Source organism: Aethalodelphis obliquidens, unplaced genomic scaffold (assembly GCF_003676395.1).
Source record: "Aethalodelphis obliquidens isolate GAN/ISIS:26980383/991018 unplaced genomic scaffold, ASM367639v1 scaffold2, whole genome shotgun sequence".
NCBI lineage: Eukaryota > Metazoa > Chordata > Mammalia > Artiodactyla > Delphinidae > Aethalodelphis > Aethalodelphis obliquidens.
Genome location: NW_020837946.1, coordinates 77,169,211 through 77,187,126, shown reverse-complemented (window position 1 = coordinate 77,187,126; position 17,916 = coordinate 77,169,211). Strand labels below are relative to the sequence as shown.

The following is a 17,916-nucleotide window of genomic DNA, read 5'->3' as shown; positions in this document are numbered from 1 at the left end:
GTTACCTAATATCCACATATACTTATATACTTGCAGATTTCATACATACGTACATGTATACTTATAACACAAACAGTGTTCAAGATGATACCTTACTGGGATGCATTCTGATATTTTTATTCTATTCTATCCTGCTTTATTCTAATTTAATTAAAATATGCTAAATCCATTTCATGATCTACTAATAGGTTGTCATCTTCAGTTTGAAAAGAATAGATTCTGAGGATATGAGGTGAAATATGTTACATTGCAAAACCACTATAATGGTCTTTTCACACAGTGAAAAGTATTGGTCCCATGTAGGGAAAAGGGAGCTGGATGGAAAATCCAGTAGTTCTCCTTTCTCATTGACTTCAGGCTCTCGTCTTTACAGTTTGTCTCCGCCTTAACTAAACATTTAGAAGGTTACCATGACTTCCTCCACAAAGAGTATGTACTTTTTCTAAGAATGAATTTTGATTAAATAACTAGGTCTTTGATGTCTCTTGGTAAGGAGTGGCTCTTCAGATGTTTGTATTTGTTTTGGCATGAGTGTGGACTACTGAAGCCTTTTGTCCTCTTGCTGTTTTATGTCAGTCTTCCCATCTCACAGCTCCTGGAATGGAAGAGCTGCCTGTCTTAGGATGCCATGACTTTATCCTTTGTGGATTGGGGTACTACTCCTTTTCAGTCATTTCCCTAGACAGTCAAGTCACATCATCCTCACCAACCATTTGGATTGTGCCTGAAAAGGAGGTTTTCTGTCTTGGGGACAAATGGATAACAGAGGCTCTCAAATGAAGAAGGAGTGATGACAGTATCAAGGCATTTTGCCCATTCATGTCAGTGAGTTAGTTGCCATTGGGATGTCCCTAACTGGGCACTGAGGCTGTCTGCCCCTGCAAGTTGTAGAGAAAAGCTATTGATTGTTTCTTACTCATAGAGTACTTAACACTGTAGTTAACTTTATAAGGTTCTCCAAAAATGTACCAGCGTCAGCTCAAAGGTTCCTGAGACATGCAAACCTGGCATTAGTACCTTACACAGAGCACAAAACAGGAAAAAGCCCTGAGAAGGCACAATGCTTTTTTCACAAATAATTTGGCCTCTTTTCTTTTTTATTTCTACTGTGAGAGATTAGTTTAGACTCTTGTGATTCATTCAGATTTGTTCTAAACTCAGTGATGAGAGAACAGCCATAATATGCCATGTAACCAATTTATCTGTAAAGTCATCACCCATATAATTTTATTTTAATTAAAAAGTGCTTTCTGCATTTTCCTTTCCTTATCTAGCTTAATACCCACTGAAACGTATTTTAAAATCTAATTGTCTCCTTGAATGGAGAAAGCTGTATTTTTTGATATTTTTTATTGTAGGGGATTCATAAGTAGGCCTTTAAATCTTTCACTCCTAGGTCATTGGACTGAACTTGGAAGAAATTTTCACTGAATGTATACTGTACTCATCCAACGGTTGATTAGTAATTTGCTTCCTAGCCCAGTGTACCTAGCTAGGTATAGGACATGTGCAACCACAGTGTAACAGCCTGGTGCCTATGGCATTCTAATGGATGGGAACTACTAGAAAGCCAAGGATTAGTAGCTGTAATTATTCTTATCAATTCTCTGTTGTTTATTTATAGAGTCCTGAAGCCAGACTCTGAGCTCTGTTAGCTATAAACTCATGAGGGTGCCTGTGGGATTGTAACCTGGAGACAGACATTGTGAATAAAAACAAATGCTTTCATGTTGAGTGTGGCAACTGGGAAGGAAGATAAATAGCAGCAGGCCAAAGATCCCTTATTTCTCTGTGGCAGAAGGAAAGCTTTGACTAGAGTCCCCACATGGCAGGAAACTTGGGGCAGGTTCAGACTTCATTTCTGGAGTCTGGGCTACATTGAATGATTCTTAGGTCTTCTCCACATAGATCTGCAGAAGTGTGTAGAAGCCCTGAGAGGCACAAGCTGCTTCTGAGCTGGCTGTTGAGAACATGTCAGTGCCTCTTTGAAGAATCTGGGGAATAAGGAAGCTGAGGAAATGTGGGCTCCTAGTTGATGTCATGGGTTGAATTCTTGAGTACTTAGCTGGTATTGCAGGTTGCCTCTCTGGACGAAGATGTTCAGATGGAATTTGGTGTGCAGGGTATTTATTAGGGATTAACACCTGAGGAAGGGAGGAGGCTTGGGGGGAAATAGGATTGCTTGGGCAGAGGGAGAAGCTGATACGTGATAAAGGCACCGCTAAGCTGTGGCCAACACTAGGGGGAGCTCTGGAGCATATTCTACCCATCAGAGTAATAGCTCAAGTTGGGATGAAATTGCTGAGCCTATCTACTCAATCAGTCACAGAATACTGGCTGCCTTTTCAGGGTGTATCGTTAGGTAAGGTGACTTTCTGCAGCTGAGGCAAACCCTGAGGAGCTGACAGCTGGGATAACATGTTGCCCCTGGAAGGGGATCAGGGGGACGCACCTCCATGACTACCACAGCTAGTAGGTGACAGAGTTAAAACTGAGCTTGGGTTCTACTGACTCCGAAGCTGATGGTATTCCTTCACACTTTCATTCAATTAATAAAGATTTATTAAAGACTTTATTAGTGCCAGGGACTTTTTTAGGCGTTGAGGGTTCAGCATTGAAGGAAAAGAAAAAGAAAGTAAAAAATCCTTGCCCTTAGGGAATTACCTTTCAGTTGGGGGCCAAGCTGTAACAAAGAAATACAATATGTAGTATATTGGATGATAATAAGTGCTGTGGTGAAAATAAAACATTAAGGGTGGTGAAGACTGTGTGTGTATACGAGGGAGGGATAGAATAGAGGGTATTGCTATTAAAAACAGAATAGTTAGAGAACTCACAAAGAAGAGGACATTTGAGCAATGACCCAAAGAAGAGACAGGCGCGTGTCTTATGGGTGTGTGAGAAACCATTCCAAGTAGAGGAAACAACCGGTGCAAAGGTCTGAGGTGGGAGCATGCACCGGGTATTCTTGTCATAGCATTTCCCTGCAAGTTTTTGTGTGCAGCGTAACATCTAGCATAAGCTTTGCACAGAAGGCAGTGTTTTCAAACTTCCTTCATTTATGTACCACTGTGATACTTTTTGTAATATTCATGTACCATCTGTACTATTATTTAATTATATTTTTATTTAATTAGCTTCCCTTTTCACAGCTAAGTACATTTGTTTTAGAAGGAGACTTTTGTTTTGTGGAAATAAATGAAGACCACTCAAATGAGAACAAGCAAAGACTGTTTATTTGGAGTTTACTATATAGCAAGGGAGTCAGCCACCATCACCTGTGTTTGGCACAGACTCAAAGTCAGACAGGGGAGTGGAAAAGTGGAAAAAATCAGGTATGCCTTGATTGGAGGCTGTTGGCATGGGGAAGCTGTAGGTGGACTAACTAGAATTGGGGTACTCTGCGATTGATCAGGGGTGCATATTTAGCTCTCTTTGGTTGGTCCTAAGTTGGAATTGGGGGCAAAAATTAGTGAAGCTCTCAGTTATTAATCAAGTTCTGGCCATTTTGGGCCCATTGTTTACAGGGGTTATTGTTTGGCTTCCTGGACTGGTTGATGCAGATAGTGGTCTGACTTTTTACAGTTTTGACTTGTAGATAGTAAGTTGACTTCCTAGTCTGGTTACTGTAGACAATGGGTAGGCTTCTTGCGCTTGTTGGTACAGATTGTGGGTCAGAGTTTTATTTATTTATTTATTTTTATTTTTTTGCGATACGCGGGCCTCTCACTGCTGTGGCCTCTCCCACTGCGGAGCAACAGGCTCCGGACGCGCAGACTCAGCGGCCATGGCCCACGGGCGCAGCTGCTCCGTGGCATGTGGGATCCTCCCGGACTGGGGCACGAACCCCTGTCCCCTGCATCGGCAGGTGGACTCCCAACCACTGCGCCACCAGGGAAGCCCCAGAGTTTTATTTTTATATATGGTCTGGCCATTATCCATTTGTATATGCAGTTTCTCAGTTTTATTTCCCTAAAATACAAAGCTAGCATAATTTAGTGTGTTACTTCTATTTTCAACATAATTACATATAAGTATAGATAACAGCAGAAACATATAGACATGTATACATGAACATACCTGTTAAAAATGTTTTCCATGTGACACCTGAAATAATTTTATGTACCATTAGGGTTACATCAAAAGGGATGTGTAGCATACTTTGTGATATTTTAGATATTCAATATATATTTTATTTTGAACTATCAGTCTGTAGGGTAACCAGTATTTCCACAGTTTTGAGTGTATTTCCTTTGATTTAAATTTTTTTTCTGCATTAATACTTCATCATCTCCTGAGAGGATTAACATGCCACATCACTAATTTAATCATTGGTGAGAATTGGTCTAAGGAGATTTGTTCTAATTGATTGATGTTAGTTTCCCTAAGCTCATGGGGTTTTGATGCAATAGAGAAATGGAATGGGTTAATGCTTTGGGAGAGATTGCTTCAGGGCATTGGTATTGGGTATGAGGGAGAAAAGGGTGACAACGAAGACAGAAGAAGGATAGGTGACAAAAACTGATTTTTCACCGGTTACAGGGAACTCAGAGCCACATTCCTTGGGCCATATTCTTCAAACTGGGGAAGAAATTAGCACTTTTTCCAGCCTCATTTTGCCTGATCTTCACAAACACATCCTTTGTTTATGCACATCTAATGTGCTTATTCATTTAGTCTAATGTCATTTTGTGTTTATCTTCTCCAGTTGACTGTGAAATCCTTGAGGGTTTCTGGAATTAGTCTTCCACATGCTTGAGCTCCGACCTATTAGTCCTGAGTTTGCCAAGTAGCAGCTGCTCAATAAATGTCAATGAGATAAATTAGCAAACAGATCTTCAAGGGCTCTTGCATATTGTGATTGTCTTCCTGAGCCTGGTGAAAGTAATGGCCAGTAGGGTCTGTGTCTTTCTCGCCATGGAATTTCACAAATAGGTTCCTATCAAGTGCTTGATGATCAGGTAAAAAGAGAGCTTGGAGGAAGACCAGCTGTCTGACTCTTTGGTGCCCAAGCTTATGATTTAACAATATGCTTTGTAGACATTTGGCCAAATGAAAGACATTCTGTGCTCTCTGCTTGATGAATAACCCAGTCTTCAATTGTGGAGGTTTGCTTTTGTAAAGATAAGAAATGAGGTGTTTGATGGAGAATTTTGGGGAAGACTGCCAGTACCCATGATAGGATAGCTTGGCAGTTCTTTGTCTATCTTATTTTCACATTCAGGAACAAAAAGGATCCTCCTATACTTCTTTTCTCTAGATTTTTTTTTTCTTTTCTCATTTCTGGTGGTTGAGGGTTGTCACACTAACTTTGTGTTTTGAGCAAATATATATATATTCCCTAAGAATGTGAAATGGATCTGATTTAATAAATACATTTTCAGTGGTTTACATCTTCTCATGTGAAAGAGTGCAAACTTTAAAAATGATATAAGTAAAACTCCACCCAAATGACAATCTGAACTTGTTCAAAGGGAGAGAGCTGTGTCATCCTTGCTTATCTCAACCTATCAAGGTCCAGAAATAGGAATTTTCTTTTTTTTCAAGAAACAATTAGATGTAGACAGGTTTCCCCATACATGACAGCTTGTTGGTTAGTAATGTCTTTCACAGCATGAAAGACACCAAAAGGAGCACAATATCTTAGGGAAACCTGGTTTCCCTTTTAGATATTTGGTTAAAGTACTTATTATGATATCTACAATTTAGTCCAAAATACTTCAGCATAGCAGTGTTTTTTTTTTAATTAATTTTATTTTATTTTGTTTTTGGCTGCATTGGGTCTTCGTTGCTGTGTGTGCTTTCTCTAGTTGCGGTGAGTAGGGGCTACTCTTCATTGTGGTGCGCAGGCTTCTCATTGCGGTGGCTTCTCTTGTTGCGGAGCACGGGCTCTAGGCACGTGGGCTTCAGTAGTTGTGGCCACGGGCTCAGTAGTTGTGTCACACGGGTTCAGTTGCTCCATGGCATGTGGGATTTTCCCAGACCAGGGCTCAAAACTGTGTCCTCTGTATTGGCAGGTGGATTCTTAACCACTGTGCCACCAGGGAAGCCCTCATTGTTGTTTTGGGCTTATGTTAGTTTAGGCTATGTTTCAGCAGTAGGGTGGTGAGTTAGCATTTAGTCAGAATGGCCGCTCTCCATAGGTGGCTACTGCAAGCACTGCAACCTCTGGTCGACATTAGACATTTTGCTAATCAGCATTATGCATGTTAGAAATCAGTGTTCATAGATAAAATTAGTATTTAATTAGTTAGCATACTGGATTTAACAATCAATCCCTCATTAGTGAAATTAGTGGTATTTAAGATTAGTATATGGCTTGGCTAAAGACAATTGCCATTATTGCATGAAGAAGGTATAAAAAAACTACCGACCATTATAGCTTTGGGCATGGTAGCTGCAGTCCTGCTCTTAAGGTTTTCAACTGATTGAATCAGGCCCACTTAAATTATCCAGGATAGTATCTTTCATTTAAAGTCGACTAACTGGGCTTCCCTGGTGGTGCAGTGGTTAATAATCCACCTGCCAAGGCAGGGGACATGGGTGTGAGCCTTGGTCTGGGAAGATCCCACTTGCCACGGAGCATCTAAGCCCGTGTGCCACAACTACTGAAGCCTGTGTGCCACAACTACTGAAGCTTACGTGGCCTAGAGCCTGTGCTTCGCAACAAGAGATGCCACGGAAATGAGAAGCCTGCGCACCAAACGAAGAGTAGCCCTTGCTCACCGCATCTAGAAGCCCACACACAGCAACAAAGACCCAACGCAGCCAAAAATAAATAAATAAATAAATTAAAAGAATAAAGTCAACTAATTATGGACTTTAATCACATCTGCAAAATGCCTTCATAAGCAGCACCTAGACTAGTGTTTGATTGAGAAACTGGGGACTGTAGCCTAGCCAAGTTGACATATCAAAAAGAGCATCGTGTCCCTTCTTGGTTTTATAAGCAGCCAAGGCAGGCTTGGTGCCAATCATTCCTGTCCAGGCCCCCTTCATGGTCTAATTAGAAAAGGTCACCAATTGTGTTTAGTCTCAAGGACGCCTTTGGTCTCTTTCATTATTCTTTTGTTCATAATTCTGAAAATAAAAAGTAAATGTTTCTAAAGAGTTTATGTTAAATAGCTTATCTTAACTTTTGTGTTTTTTACCCCCTTGAAAACCTGTTTGGACTTTCAAAATGGGCTTCTCCAGTTCAGTTGTTTGATGGAAAGAGGCTTTCTCTCCAAACATATTTCACTAAACAGCTGATGTGCTCTTCTGTATTCCATATAGAGCAGTGGTGGTATCCCAGAGTGAATGGCAGTGGGACAGACATAGGATTTAGAGTCTCATGGAGTCCCATGAGTTCCATGAAGCCCAAGCTCCAGGTCCTTTCTAATGAAGTCTGGAACTGCAGGCAAATTACTTAATATATTTGAACCCTTGATTCCTCATCTATAACACGGAGGCATTGACTGTAGTTCCCATCAAGAATTGTTATAAAGGTCAGAAATAGTATTGAGAAAATCACTGGAACGTGGTAGTTTCTTAATAGATGACTATAATCATCACTTAACCAACAATTGTACCATCTGCTATACTAAATACTCTAATCAATACCAGAACAGCAACAGCAACAACAGCAAAACAAACACCACAGCACCAAGAGGAAGAAAAGCCTGGTGTTAATACCGCCAACATAAATATCCACATAAAACTGTCAAAGTTATAATATTGATAAAGAACAAATGGTATTTATTATCCAGTTTGTAGTAATAAATTCTTCATGACATTGAATTTCCTTTCTACCTTCTTTCGAGTTGAGTCATGTGTATTTATGACATTTTCTAGCCTTTATTATTAGTCTCAAAGATGTCATTCTTTTTTTTTTTTTAAGATTCCATATATGTGTGTTAGCATATGGTATTTGATTTTCTCTTTCTGACTTACTTCACTCTGTATGACAGACTCTAGGTCCATCCACCTCACTACAGATAACTCAATTTTGTTTCGTTTTATGGCTGAGTAATATTCCATTGTATATATGTGCCACATCTTTATCCATTCATCTGTCGATGGACACTTAGGTTGCTTCCATGTCCTGGCTATTGTAAATAGAGCTGCAATGAACATTTTGGTACATGGCTCTTTTTGAATTATGGTTTTCTCGGGCTGTATGCCCAGTAGTGGGATTGCTGCGTCATATGGTAGTTCTATTTGTAGCTTTTTAAGGAACCTCCATACTGTTCTCCATAGTGGCTGTATCAATTTACATTCCCACCAACAGTGCAAGAGGGTTCCCGTTTCTCCACACCCTCTCCAGCATTTATTGTTTCTAGATTTTTTGATGATGGCCATTCTGACCGGTGTGAGATGATATCTTATTGTAGTTTTGATTTGCATTTCTCTAATGATTAATGATGCTGAGCATTCTTTCATGTGTTTGTTGGCAACCTGTATATCTTCTTTGGAGAAATGTCTATTTAGGTCTTCTGCCCATTTTAGGATTGGGTTGTTTGTTTTTTGGATATTGAGCTGCATGAGCTGCTTGTAAATTTTGGAAATAAATCCTTTGTCAGTTGCTTCATTTGCAAATGTTTTCTCCCATTCTGAGGGTTGTCTTTCGATCTTGTTTATGGTTTCCTTTGCTGTGCAAAAGCTTTTAAGTTTCATTAGGTCCCATTTGTTTATTTTTGTTTTTATTTCCAAAAAATGTCATTCTTAAACAATGTCTCAGTGTCTGGATTTTGCCAGGGAAACCTGCTTTTACTATACTGTTATAAGTTTGTTGTCTTTTACTTACTCAGTATTACCACATTTCTGCTAATGTTATCCACATTTTATTTTAATATTAAACATTACAAATGGGAGGTAGTAAAATAAGCCTAGCCTTTAATAATTGGCAAAATGTAATTCCTCTTTCCTAGAACCAGAGGGTATAAGCATTTTTAATTTCTGATTTTCTTTAAATCTAATATATTTTGTGCTCTGGGTCCTAAGAAATATGTACTTGAGTTATTTGATTAGTGGCAGTAAGAAAAACCAGTTGACAAGACAATATCACATTCTTTGCAAAAGGCATGATTTTATATCTCAAAATATTTTGACTTGAAAAGAAACATACAAAACAATAAATTTAATGATTTCAGAGGTATCGCCATACTGTTGGGTTTGGAGATGAATCTTCCAGATAGGGACAGCTTGAGATAAAGTTGCATATAAAAATTTGTCTTGCTTCCCTTTGCCTTCCCTGATTTTCTGTCTCCCTAATCATTGTTATTATGATTAGGGAGACATTACATAGTCCTTGAGTTACTTATGTCATGCAGTGCTCCAAACCTCATAACTGTCTTGCCCACCCCTGCCTCAAAGATTAAAATGCATTCACTACATAACTATTCCCAAAGGTTCCTCTTATCAACCAAATTAAGAGTCATTCCTTCTTCCCTTCCTCCTTTCCTTCCTTCTTTCTTATTGTGGACAAATACTGATTTCTTTAGGCTCACAGCACCAAATACTACTAAGTCCTGTGGTCATTGAGATGAAAAGGCATGGTCCTTTCCTTTAGCAAGCTTACAAAAAAGTGAAGAAGTGGACAGTGAAAACACAATATAACATTTCTATAGTGGACATCTGTGTAAGGTGCGGAAAGCACTGAGTTCTCAGGAAATTCGTGGTTCCCAAGGAGGTGTTGCTTTGAGCTAATTTTTGAAGGAGGGTGTCTTAAGTCAGGTTGAGCTGGTATAACAAAGTACCGTAGAGTAGGTGGCTTATAAAAATAGACATTTATTTCTTACGGTTCGGGAGTCTGGAAGTTTGAGATCAGGTGCCAGCATGGTTGGGTTCTGATAAGGAACCTCTTCTGGGTTGCAGACTGCCAACTTCTTAATGGAGAGCAGAAAGGAAGCAAACTCTCTTGTGACTCTTATAAGGGCACTGATCCCATTCATGAGGGCTCCACTCTCATAACCTCATCTAATCCTAATTATCTCCCTAAGACCCCACCTCCTAATAACATCACATTGGGGTGGGGTGGCGGAGAGTTTCAACATAAGAATGTTTTTTTGGGGGACACAAATATTCAGTTCATAAGAGGGTGACAGAGGTTTGCCAGGCAAATAAGGTGAGGGAGGAGTGTGTGTATGTGGTGGGGGGAGACTAGGGTCTTCCTGGTGGAGGAAATTGTATGCACAAAAGCTCAAATCTTTGAAACAAAAGCTCAAAGGTCTTTTATTAGGAAAGCTGTCAATAACTCCAACTTCCATAATAATTCAGCAAAGGGGTGATGGTAGGTTGTATGCTGTGGGAAGGAGGGGGAAGAGATAAAACTCTTAGATAAGAGAAGAGAAACTTGCACTTTATCCTTTTGTTGAGGGGACTATTGAGAAATTTTAAAATAATTGTGTGAAATTAATCATGTTTTGCTGTGAAATCTCAGAGGTGTCTCAAGAATAGAGGTGAATAGGCCATTTTAGAGGTTTTGGCACTATTCTGGCTCAGGATAAAGAAGAGAGGTGGGTATTAATTTAAAAATTCATTCATCCTTCAACAAATGCTTATTGAGTATTTACAATATGCCAGGCATGGGGGCTACAGAGTGAATATGAATTACCTCTTCACTCACATTGCTTATAAGCCAGTGGGAAATTAGACAATCAAACAGACTCTTTTCATATTGTGTTTCCGATTTTCTCCTTTGGGGATACAATGTGTTGTATATGAAAGAATCTTTGGATGAGACCATCTGGGGTTCAGATTCTGCCTCTGTAGCTTTCTACTTAAGAGACCTTGGACAAGTTACTTGTCCTCATCAAGTAATATGGCCAGGATTTGTGAAGATGAGAGAAGAAAAATGTATGCAAAGGATTGAGAACAGTGCTGGTACATCTCTTAGCTCTCAGTTTAGAGCTAAAGGAAGAAAGAGGAGAGGGCTGGAGCCAGGCAGATGATGGAAAGTGAGGGTACCATGTAGCCTAGGATTTACAACTTGCTAAGGAGGCCAACACAAAAACAGTGTTTCCTTAAGAAAGAGTCTGTCATTTTCTCCTTATTTCTTTCTAGCTCCTGAACTAGTAGCAGTCTGGGAGGGAGGGCGAGGTACATCCAACATAGAAGTTACTGTAATTTGTCTGCCATGACATGGATTGTCCCCGCTTCTTGATTTCTCCACTCCCAAAGTTGGTGACTTTTCACTTCAGCTGTTTCCCCTGATGCATACAGACATGCTTGACACAGGGGCCAATGGACTATTCTTCAATTCAGGTCAGACAGTTCACAGAGACAGGAGTCTAGTATTAAGAATATATAAAGTGGAAAAAAGAAAGCAGAAAAGACCACAATGGTCAGAGAAAAGGAAATGATAAGAGAATACTATCCATTTAGAGAGAGAGCTTTAGACTGGCCACTCTTTCGCAACATTTTACATAATAAAGGCTCGGTAATTGATAATTGTCAAAATTCATGATTCTAAGGCAGTAGAATGGTCCTGGCATTTAGCAGAATGAGAAGCAACTGAGCACAAAATGGTCTGCAAGTAAACAGTGCCCACCTGACAAACATCTCTGGGCCGGGGACAATCCATAATTGTCCTTCAAATATGGATCTCACATTAAAGAAAGAAATCCTATATAAAACAATATCAGAAAAAACAAAACAAGACAATATTAGGTCTCTCACCTGAGGATAGATTAAGATCTGAAAGACAGTTCTTTTTGGAGATTGCAGTCCAGAAAGTCAAGAACGTTTCTTCCAGAGTTGCCACGGCAACATCTCCTTCTTATAACATGAAGGAAGATAGAGGTCATGTTGGTGGGCTGTTTAAACGTTGCTCTGATCATGTCTTTTATTTCCATGGGGGAAAGGGGAAAAAGGCAATAGGCAGGAAAAAAATAAGAATGGAAAATAAAAGAGAGAAAGGGATTTTCCAAATAGATTTTGTTATTGAAGGATTCATATTAATTCAATTGGATTTAAAGTCTAATAGGAGAATCCAAAATGAAATCTCTGATACTTCAAGGTGTAATAAGTATTCAAGTATAAGATGATGCAATGGCTACTTTTGTGTTGTGGAGAGGTACTTTAAACTAGATTTGTAGGAAGAGAGGAGGCTACAAAAGCCATCACTTAAGATGTAGACCAAGTGAAAAAACAGGTTTTCTTTAAGTTAATACAGCTTCTTTTGGTGATTTCTACTCAATATTTAAACCCACACTTTAGAATTATACAAAACCTCTGTTAAATTAGAGAATGGGGTGATATCCAGCCAGGAAAATAGAAACACAGAGGTAGTTTAACAGAATTTAGTATAGGAAACTAGTTTTCAGATATGAAGTTATTGGAAAAGTTAAAGAATAAAGCGGACATTACGTTCTGTATATTTTACCCCTGTGCTCCCCAAACACACACACAGTGGAGGGGACAGAGAGTCAAGCCAGAGATTAGCAAAAACAGGAGCTGTATCCTGGTCACCCCACTGCTGGAGGGACAAAGGGAGAAGGTAGTGGGTACAGGACTGCAGGGGCCAGGCAACCTGGTGGGAGCAGTAACCATGGTAAGGCAGACTGGCAGGATCTAGGACCACAGAAGACAAGTTGCTGCTGGAAATACGATCCAAATCAGAGAGGGGGAAAAGGAGGGAGAGAAGAAAAGAAGGAGGAGAGAGAGAGAGAAAGTTTTTTGCATTTTCCCACCAGTGCCTCCCAGGCCAAACCTAACAAGAACCTTGTCAAGGGAGCCTGGGAAGTACTATTGCATGGATCAGCCTCCATGCAGGGCACAGGAAGGGCGCTGAATGGATCTTAGAGACAGGCAAATAAATCAGCAAAGGGAGTGTGGGAACATGAGAGAAGGCTGAAATTATGGACTAGTGAAAAGTCTGAATTATAAAGTACTTGAAATTACTTCAGAATGCATATTATATTCGACATTTTGTTTAGGGGGTCTGAGATTGTTCTAAAAAGGCCAATATCTTGGGTTTGAAGTCCAGAGATCCTGGGTGCTGCTTTCTAAAGTACAGAATCTGTGGCATCAAAGACAGTATCATTTAAGTTAGAGCAACTCTTTTTTAGTATCAGAATGAGATTCACCAGGATAAAAAATTTGGAGAATAGAATGAATTTCTTTCCTGAATAACTAATTATACTTCTAAATTATTGCAAATAAATATACAGAATATCCAATTCAATTTGAAGAACTGATCAGAAAAGTGATTGCAGTTGAGCTACAAGAAAAATTAGTGGAATGTTGATGCCAGCTCTATGCTAGAATCCCAGAATATCATCTTTGAATCTAGAGCAGTGTCTCTGGACAACCTCTATGGTTACTATCTTTTCACTGCCTCTCCTTGTACTATTCTAGCAGGCAGTACTATTCTATTCTTCTAGTACTATTCTGCTATTCTCGGCAGGCGGACTCTCAACCACTGCGCCACCAGGGAAGCCCCTTGATCATTTGTTTTATCTTACCTTCCACAATGCTTAGGATAATGTGTGTATATAGTATAGCAATATGTAGCATATAGAAGGAACACAAAAAGTAATCTACTGAAGGTCATGATCCCATGCTCCACCCACAACTCTTGGGCCCTTCAACAGCTCTGTGTCTTTTCCTCATGCTGTTCCCCATTGCCTTGAACAGTCTTTTCCTTTTATCTTTATGGAGAACTCCTTCTCTTTCAAGATTCAGCTTATATTTCACTTATCCTCCCTAGCTATCTTTGGCTCTCCCTATCCCAGAAGTCTGACTCTCTGAAAGCAGAATAGGGCTTCCCTGGTGGCGCAGTGGTTGAGATGCAGGGGACGTGGGTTCGTGCCCCGGTCCGGGAAGATCCCACATGCCGCAGAGCGGTTGGGCCTGTGAGCCATGGCCGCTGAGCCTGCGCTCTGCAACAGGAGAGGCCACAACAGTGAGGCCTGCGTACTGCAAAAAAAATAAAAATAAAAAATAAAATAAAATAAAAGCAGAATACATTTCTCCCTTATTTGTATTCCTACGATATATAATTCATTCTTTGTTATGTAGAAAGAACCTTTGGTGTGAGAGTCAGGCAGATTTGGGTTTGAAACTCAATTATCACTTGTGGTCTTGCATATTTTGTCTTTTTTAGTGCTCAGTGTTTTGTTAAAATATGAAATTTAGGATGATAATTATTTATTTCACTGATTTCTTGAAGGGTTAAATAAAATAATAAATGTTCAGAACTTTGCCTAAATCCTGGCACATACTGGGTACTCAATTTTTATCTATCATAATGGCATTTATATTCATGTATTTTAGTTTTGTGGGCATCTATATACCTGCTATATTTTAATTGAATCTTACTTTTGTATCCCCAGAAGAAAGGACTGAAAAGGTCTATTGAATTAAATTGTTTTCTTTTTATTACACAAGTACTTCTGTGATGCCGAACACTTTATATCTGCACTATCCAATATGGTAGCCACTAGTCACATGTGATTATATTTAAATTAGTTAAAATTAAATACAATTAAAATTCAGTTCCTTATTCAAACAATGTCCACAGGTGGCTGGCAGTTACTGTATTGGACAGTGCAGATTTAAGAACATTTTCATCTTTGCAGAAAGTTCTTTTGGATGGTGCTGCTCTAGATTGCAATAGTACTGCTTCTAGCTCAGCATAATATTTCCAGCTTGGTCAGCTATCTCCTCCATCATTCTGGATCCTGTATTTGTAGCAATCCAGCTATGGTTTAATTTCACTTTTGAGCAGCCAAATCATACAACTAATTTATATAGAATTTACAATAAGTTAAATTACCAAGTGCTTTAACTTTTTTCTCTATAGTGCTTTCATAATATTTTGAAAGTATTGACTATACCAAGTGTTGGCAACTTTTTCTGTAAAGGGCCAGATACTAAATACTTTAGGCTTTGCAGGACATACCATCTCTGTTGCAACTGCTCAACCCTGCTATTGTAGCATGAAATCAGCCATAGACACTACGTAATAGTATGGGTGTGGCTGTTTTATTTATAAACTAGGTTGTGGGCCACAGGTAGTTTCCAAGGCCTGGTCTATTTTCACAGACTTCACTGCTTCCTGTAGTGACATAGCCAGTCCTCTCTACCCTTTCCCCCTTTTTCTTTTGGATCAAAATAAGTCTACCTATAAACACTTCTAAATTTTTTTTTGCCAGACTGGAGAGAATCCAATCTCAGTTGGTACTAGGGGCTCACCTTCTCAAAGATTTCATCAGAATTCTGAAGGTTTACAGAGACCCCCAGAAAGTAAAGAGATATTAAGGGGTACTAACATAGTATGCTTACTGTGTACCAAGCATTGTTTAAACCCATTACACCAATTAGCTGTTTTAAACCTCACAACAACCTGCTTTATTGATGAGGCAAAGAGGTAAACCCAATCTAGACAACCGCACAGTATTAGTCTCTACACAAGCTTGCTTCCAGGCAGTGCTTGTGTCCTTGCTTTGACCTCCAAACTCTTTTTTTTTAAAACAGGACAGTGGCTCAAGAACCACTTTTCTAAATATATTTCCCATACAAAATAATTTCAAGATATAATAATTATTAGTTCCTTGTACAGTAGTCTATTTAAACAAGAATTAATCAAATAGTAAGTATGTGAAAACAGCAACACCACAAAGATTGAGCCATATTACTAGTGTAATCAAACATTAGAGCAGTCTTGGAACAGGCAAGCAAAATATTCAGAAGGCTGAATCGTGGCTGCACACCTAACTGATTTCAACCATAACTTGTACACTGTGAGACAGCACAGATACCTTATGCAGATGGTTCAGTAGCAGAATGGCACTTGGTTTGCTCTTATTAGAAACAACATAAATGCAACTGACAATCTAGAGACAGACAACGGCCTTATTCACATGCTGAAAATCTGGTTGTGTCCCTCCAGTCCACACTCCATTCACTGTGCAGTCTGTCGATGAGTAAACACATAGTGCAGGATTCATTCAGTGGGATCTAGGCCTCGTGGTCTAACCAAAATCAATTCTTGGTCGATACTGCAATACCACGGGGTATGGGGGTATGACTGATACGAAGGGCTATCCTGAGAGCAGACTTGTGAAGCTGAGCAGTTCAGACACCGAAAGTTTTTGCCTCTTAGTCTCCATCTTGTCATGTAGATGAATTCCATGGTATGGTCCTTCCCCATAATTTCACCATTGCACAGCACATTCAACTCATAAAATCTTGGAAGTTTTAGTTTTAAACTTAGAAATTTTTTAATAGTTCCCATAGTTATATGTGTAGAGCACCAAATGAATTTCTTCATTAAACCCTTTACTACATTGTCCCCTGATTGTCCATTATTTCATAAACAATCTAGACATATAGCAATCTATGGGTCTCTTCTGTGATAGTCTTTATCATCTTGATTTTCATCACCTTCATCTACTTTAGGCTTGTCAACTTTTGAAGTATCATCTTGTCCATTTTCTTGAGGCTTGTTTTTCTTCCAAAATTCAGACTCCCACTCAAGTTCTTATTCTCGTAGTCCAGGGACAGACTTAAATATAATTTCCTCTAATGTGTTATCCAACTTCACCGTTTCTAACGGGTTTGTCTCATGAACCTGTTTGCCACACCTTGGACATATCATTGCTGTCTTCAAAGTGCTGGACAATACAAGTCTTACAGAAGGTATGGAGGCATTCTGTCACTGTAGCTGGCTTGATCAGATACAGATATAGCAGGTAAAGATTGAAATGTAAGGATTGATGTAAGGATTGAAATGTTTCACCAGGTGTTTCCTCTGGGTAGCCATTCGTGGTTAGCTAGGACTGGCTCTAGTAGTTCAGGCAAGCAGGGGTATGAAAGTATGATCCCAGTAGCTGGTGTGGAGTTCCCAACTGGATGTCCTGAGGCATGAGAACTAAAATCCAGACTTCTCATGAGATCGCTGGTCATCACTCCTTTTGGTGATTCTGCTTTCCCATATAGTTCTGGAGGCTGGAAGTCTGAAATCAGGAAGGCACCATGGTTGGGTGCTGGCGAGAGCCTTCTTCTGGTTTGCAGGTGGCCGACCATGGTTGTATCCTCACACATGTGAAGAGCAGAGTAGAGGAAGCAAGCTATCTCATGATTCTTTGGCTGCACTGCAAGACGTGTGGGATCTTGGTTCCTTGACCAGGGACCGCTGGACCACCTCCAAACTCTTTTTTTTTTCTTTGCGGTACGCGGGCCTCTCACTGTTGTGGCCTCTCCCATTGCGGAGCATGGGCTCCAGACGCGCAGTCTCAGTGGCCATGGCTCACGGGCCCAGCTGCTTCGCGGCATGTGGGATCTTCCCGGACCAGGGCACGAACCCGTGTCCCCTGCATCGGCAGGCGGGCTCTCAACCACTGCACCACCAGGGAAGCCCCAAACTCTTTTTTAATCTGAATACTCTCACTCCCTGCTCTTGTTGCTCCCTGAGGCCTTCACTCATGCACTCTCCCCCAAACTCAGGAGATTAGCATAAATTCTTCAAAGCTCTATAAAAGACAGGAGTGTAGTTGTCTTCTAGCAGCTTCTTGTAAGCTACAAAAATCTATTCTTTTGGTGAACCCACTGGACATAATTTTAGTCCTCTTTTACTTGTCCTTTCAGCATTTGACATGGTGGTCACTCCTCCTTGAAGTCTTTTCTCCTGATCCCTGTGATGCCCACATCTGGCTTTCCTCCCATCCTTCAGGCCAGTCTTTCTCAGTCTCTTGGAAATCTTCTCTTTTAACCTTTAAAGACTGGTCTCCCATTCTTACTTTCCTCCCTCCTCTGCACACTTTCTCTGGGTGATCTCATAAGCCCTAATGCTTTAACCATTATTTGCATGAGGATGGTTCCCACATCTTTATCTCCAGAACTTCCTGAGCTCCAGTCTTACCATCCACGCAAGCAACTTGTCCATCTGGGTGTCTCATGAGCACATACAGCTCAGCATTTCTCAAACAGAAA

At 40.0% G+C, this 17,916-nt stretch overlaps 1 pseudogene; it reads right to left on the bottom strand.

Annotated features, from left to right (window-relative positions):
• Positions 1-15,956: 15,956 nt before the first annotated feature.
• Positions 15,957-16,747, bottom strand: LOC113625025 (polycomb group RING finger protein 5 pseudogene; annotated as a pseudogene).
• Between the last annotated feature and the right edge of the window lie 1,169 nt (positions 16,748-17,916).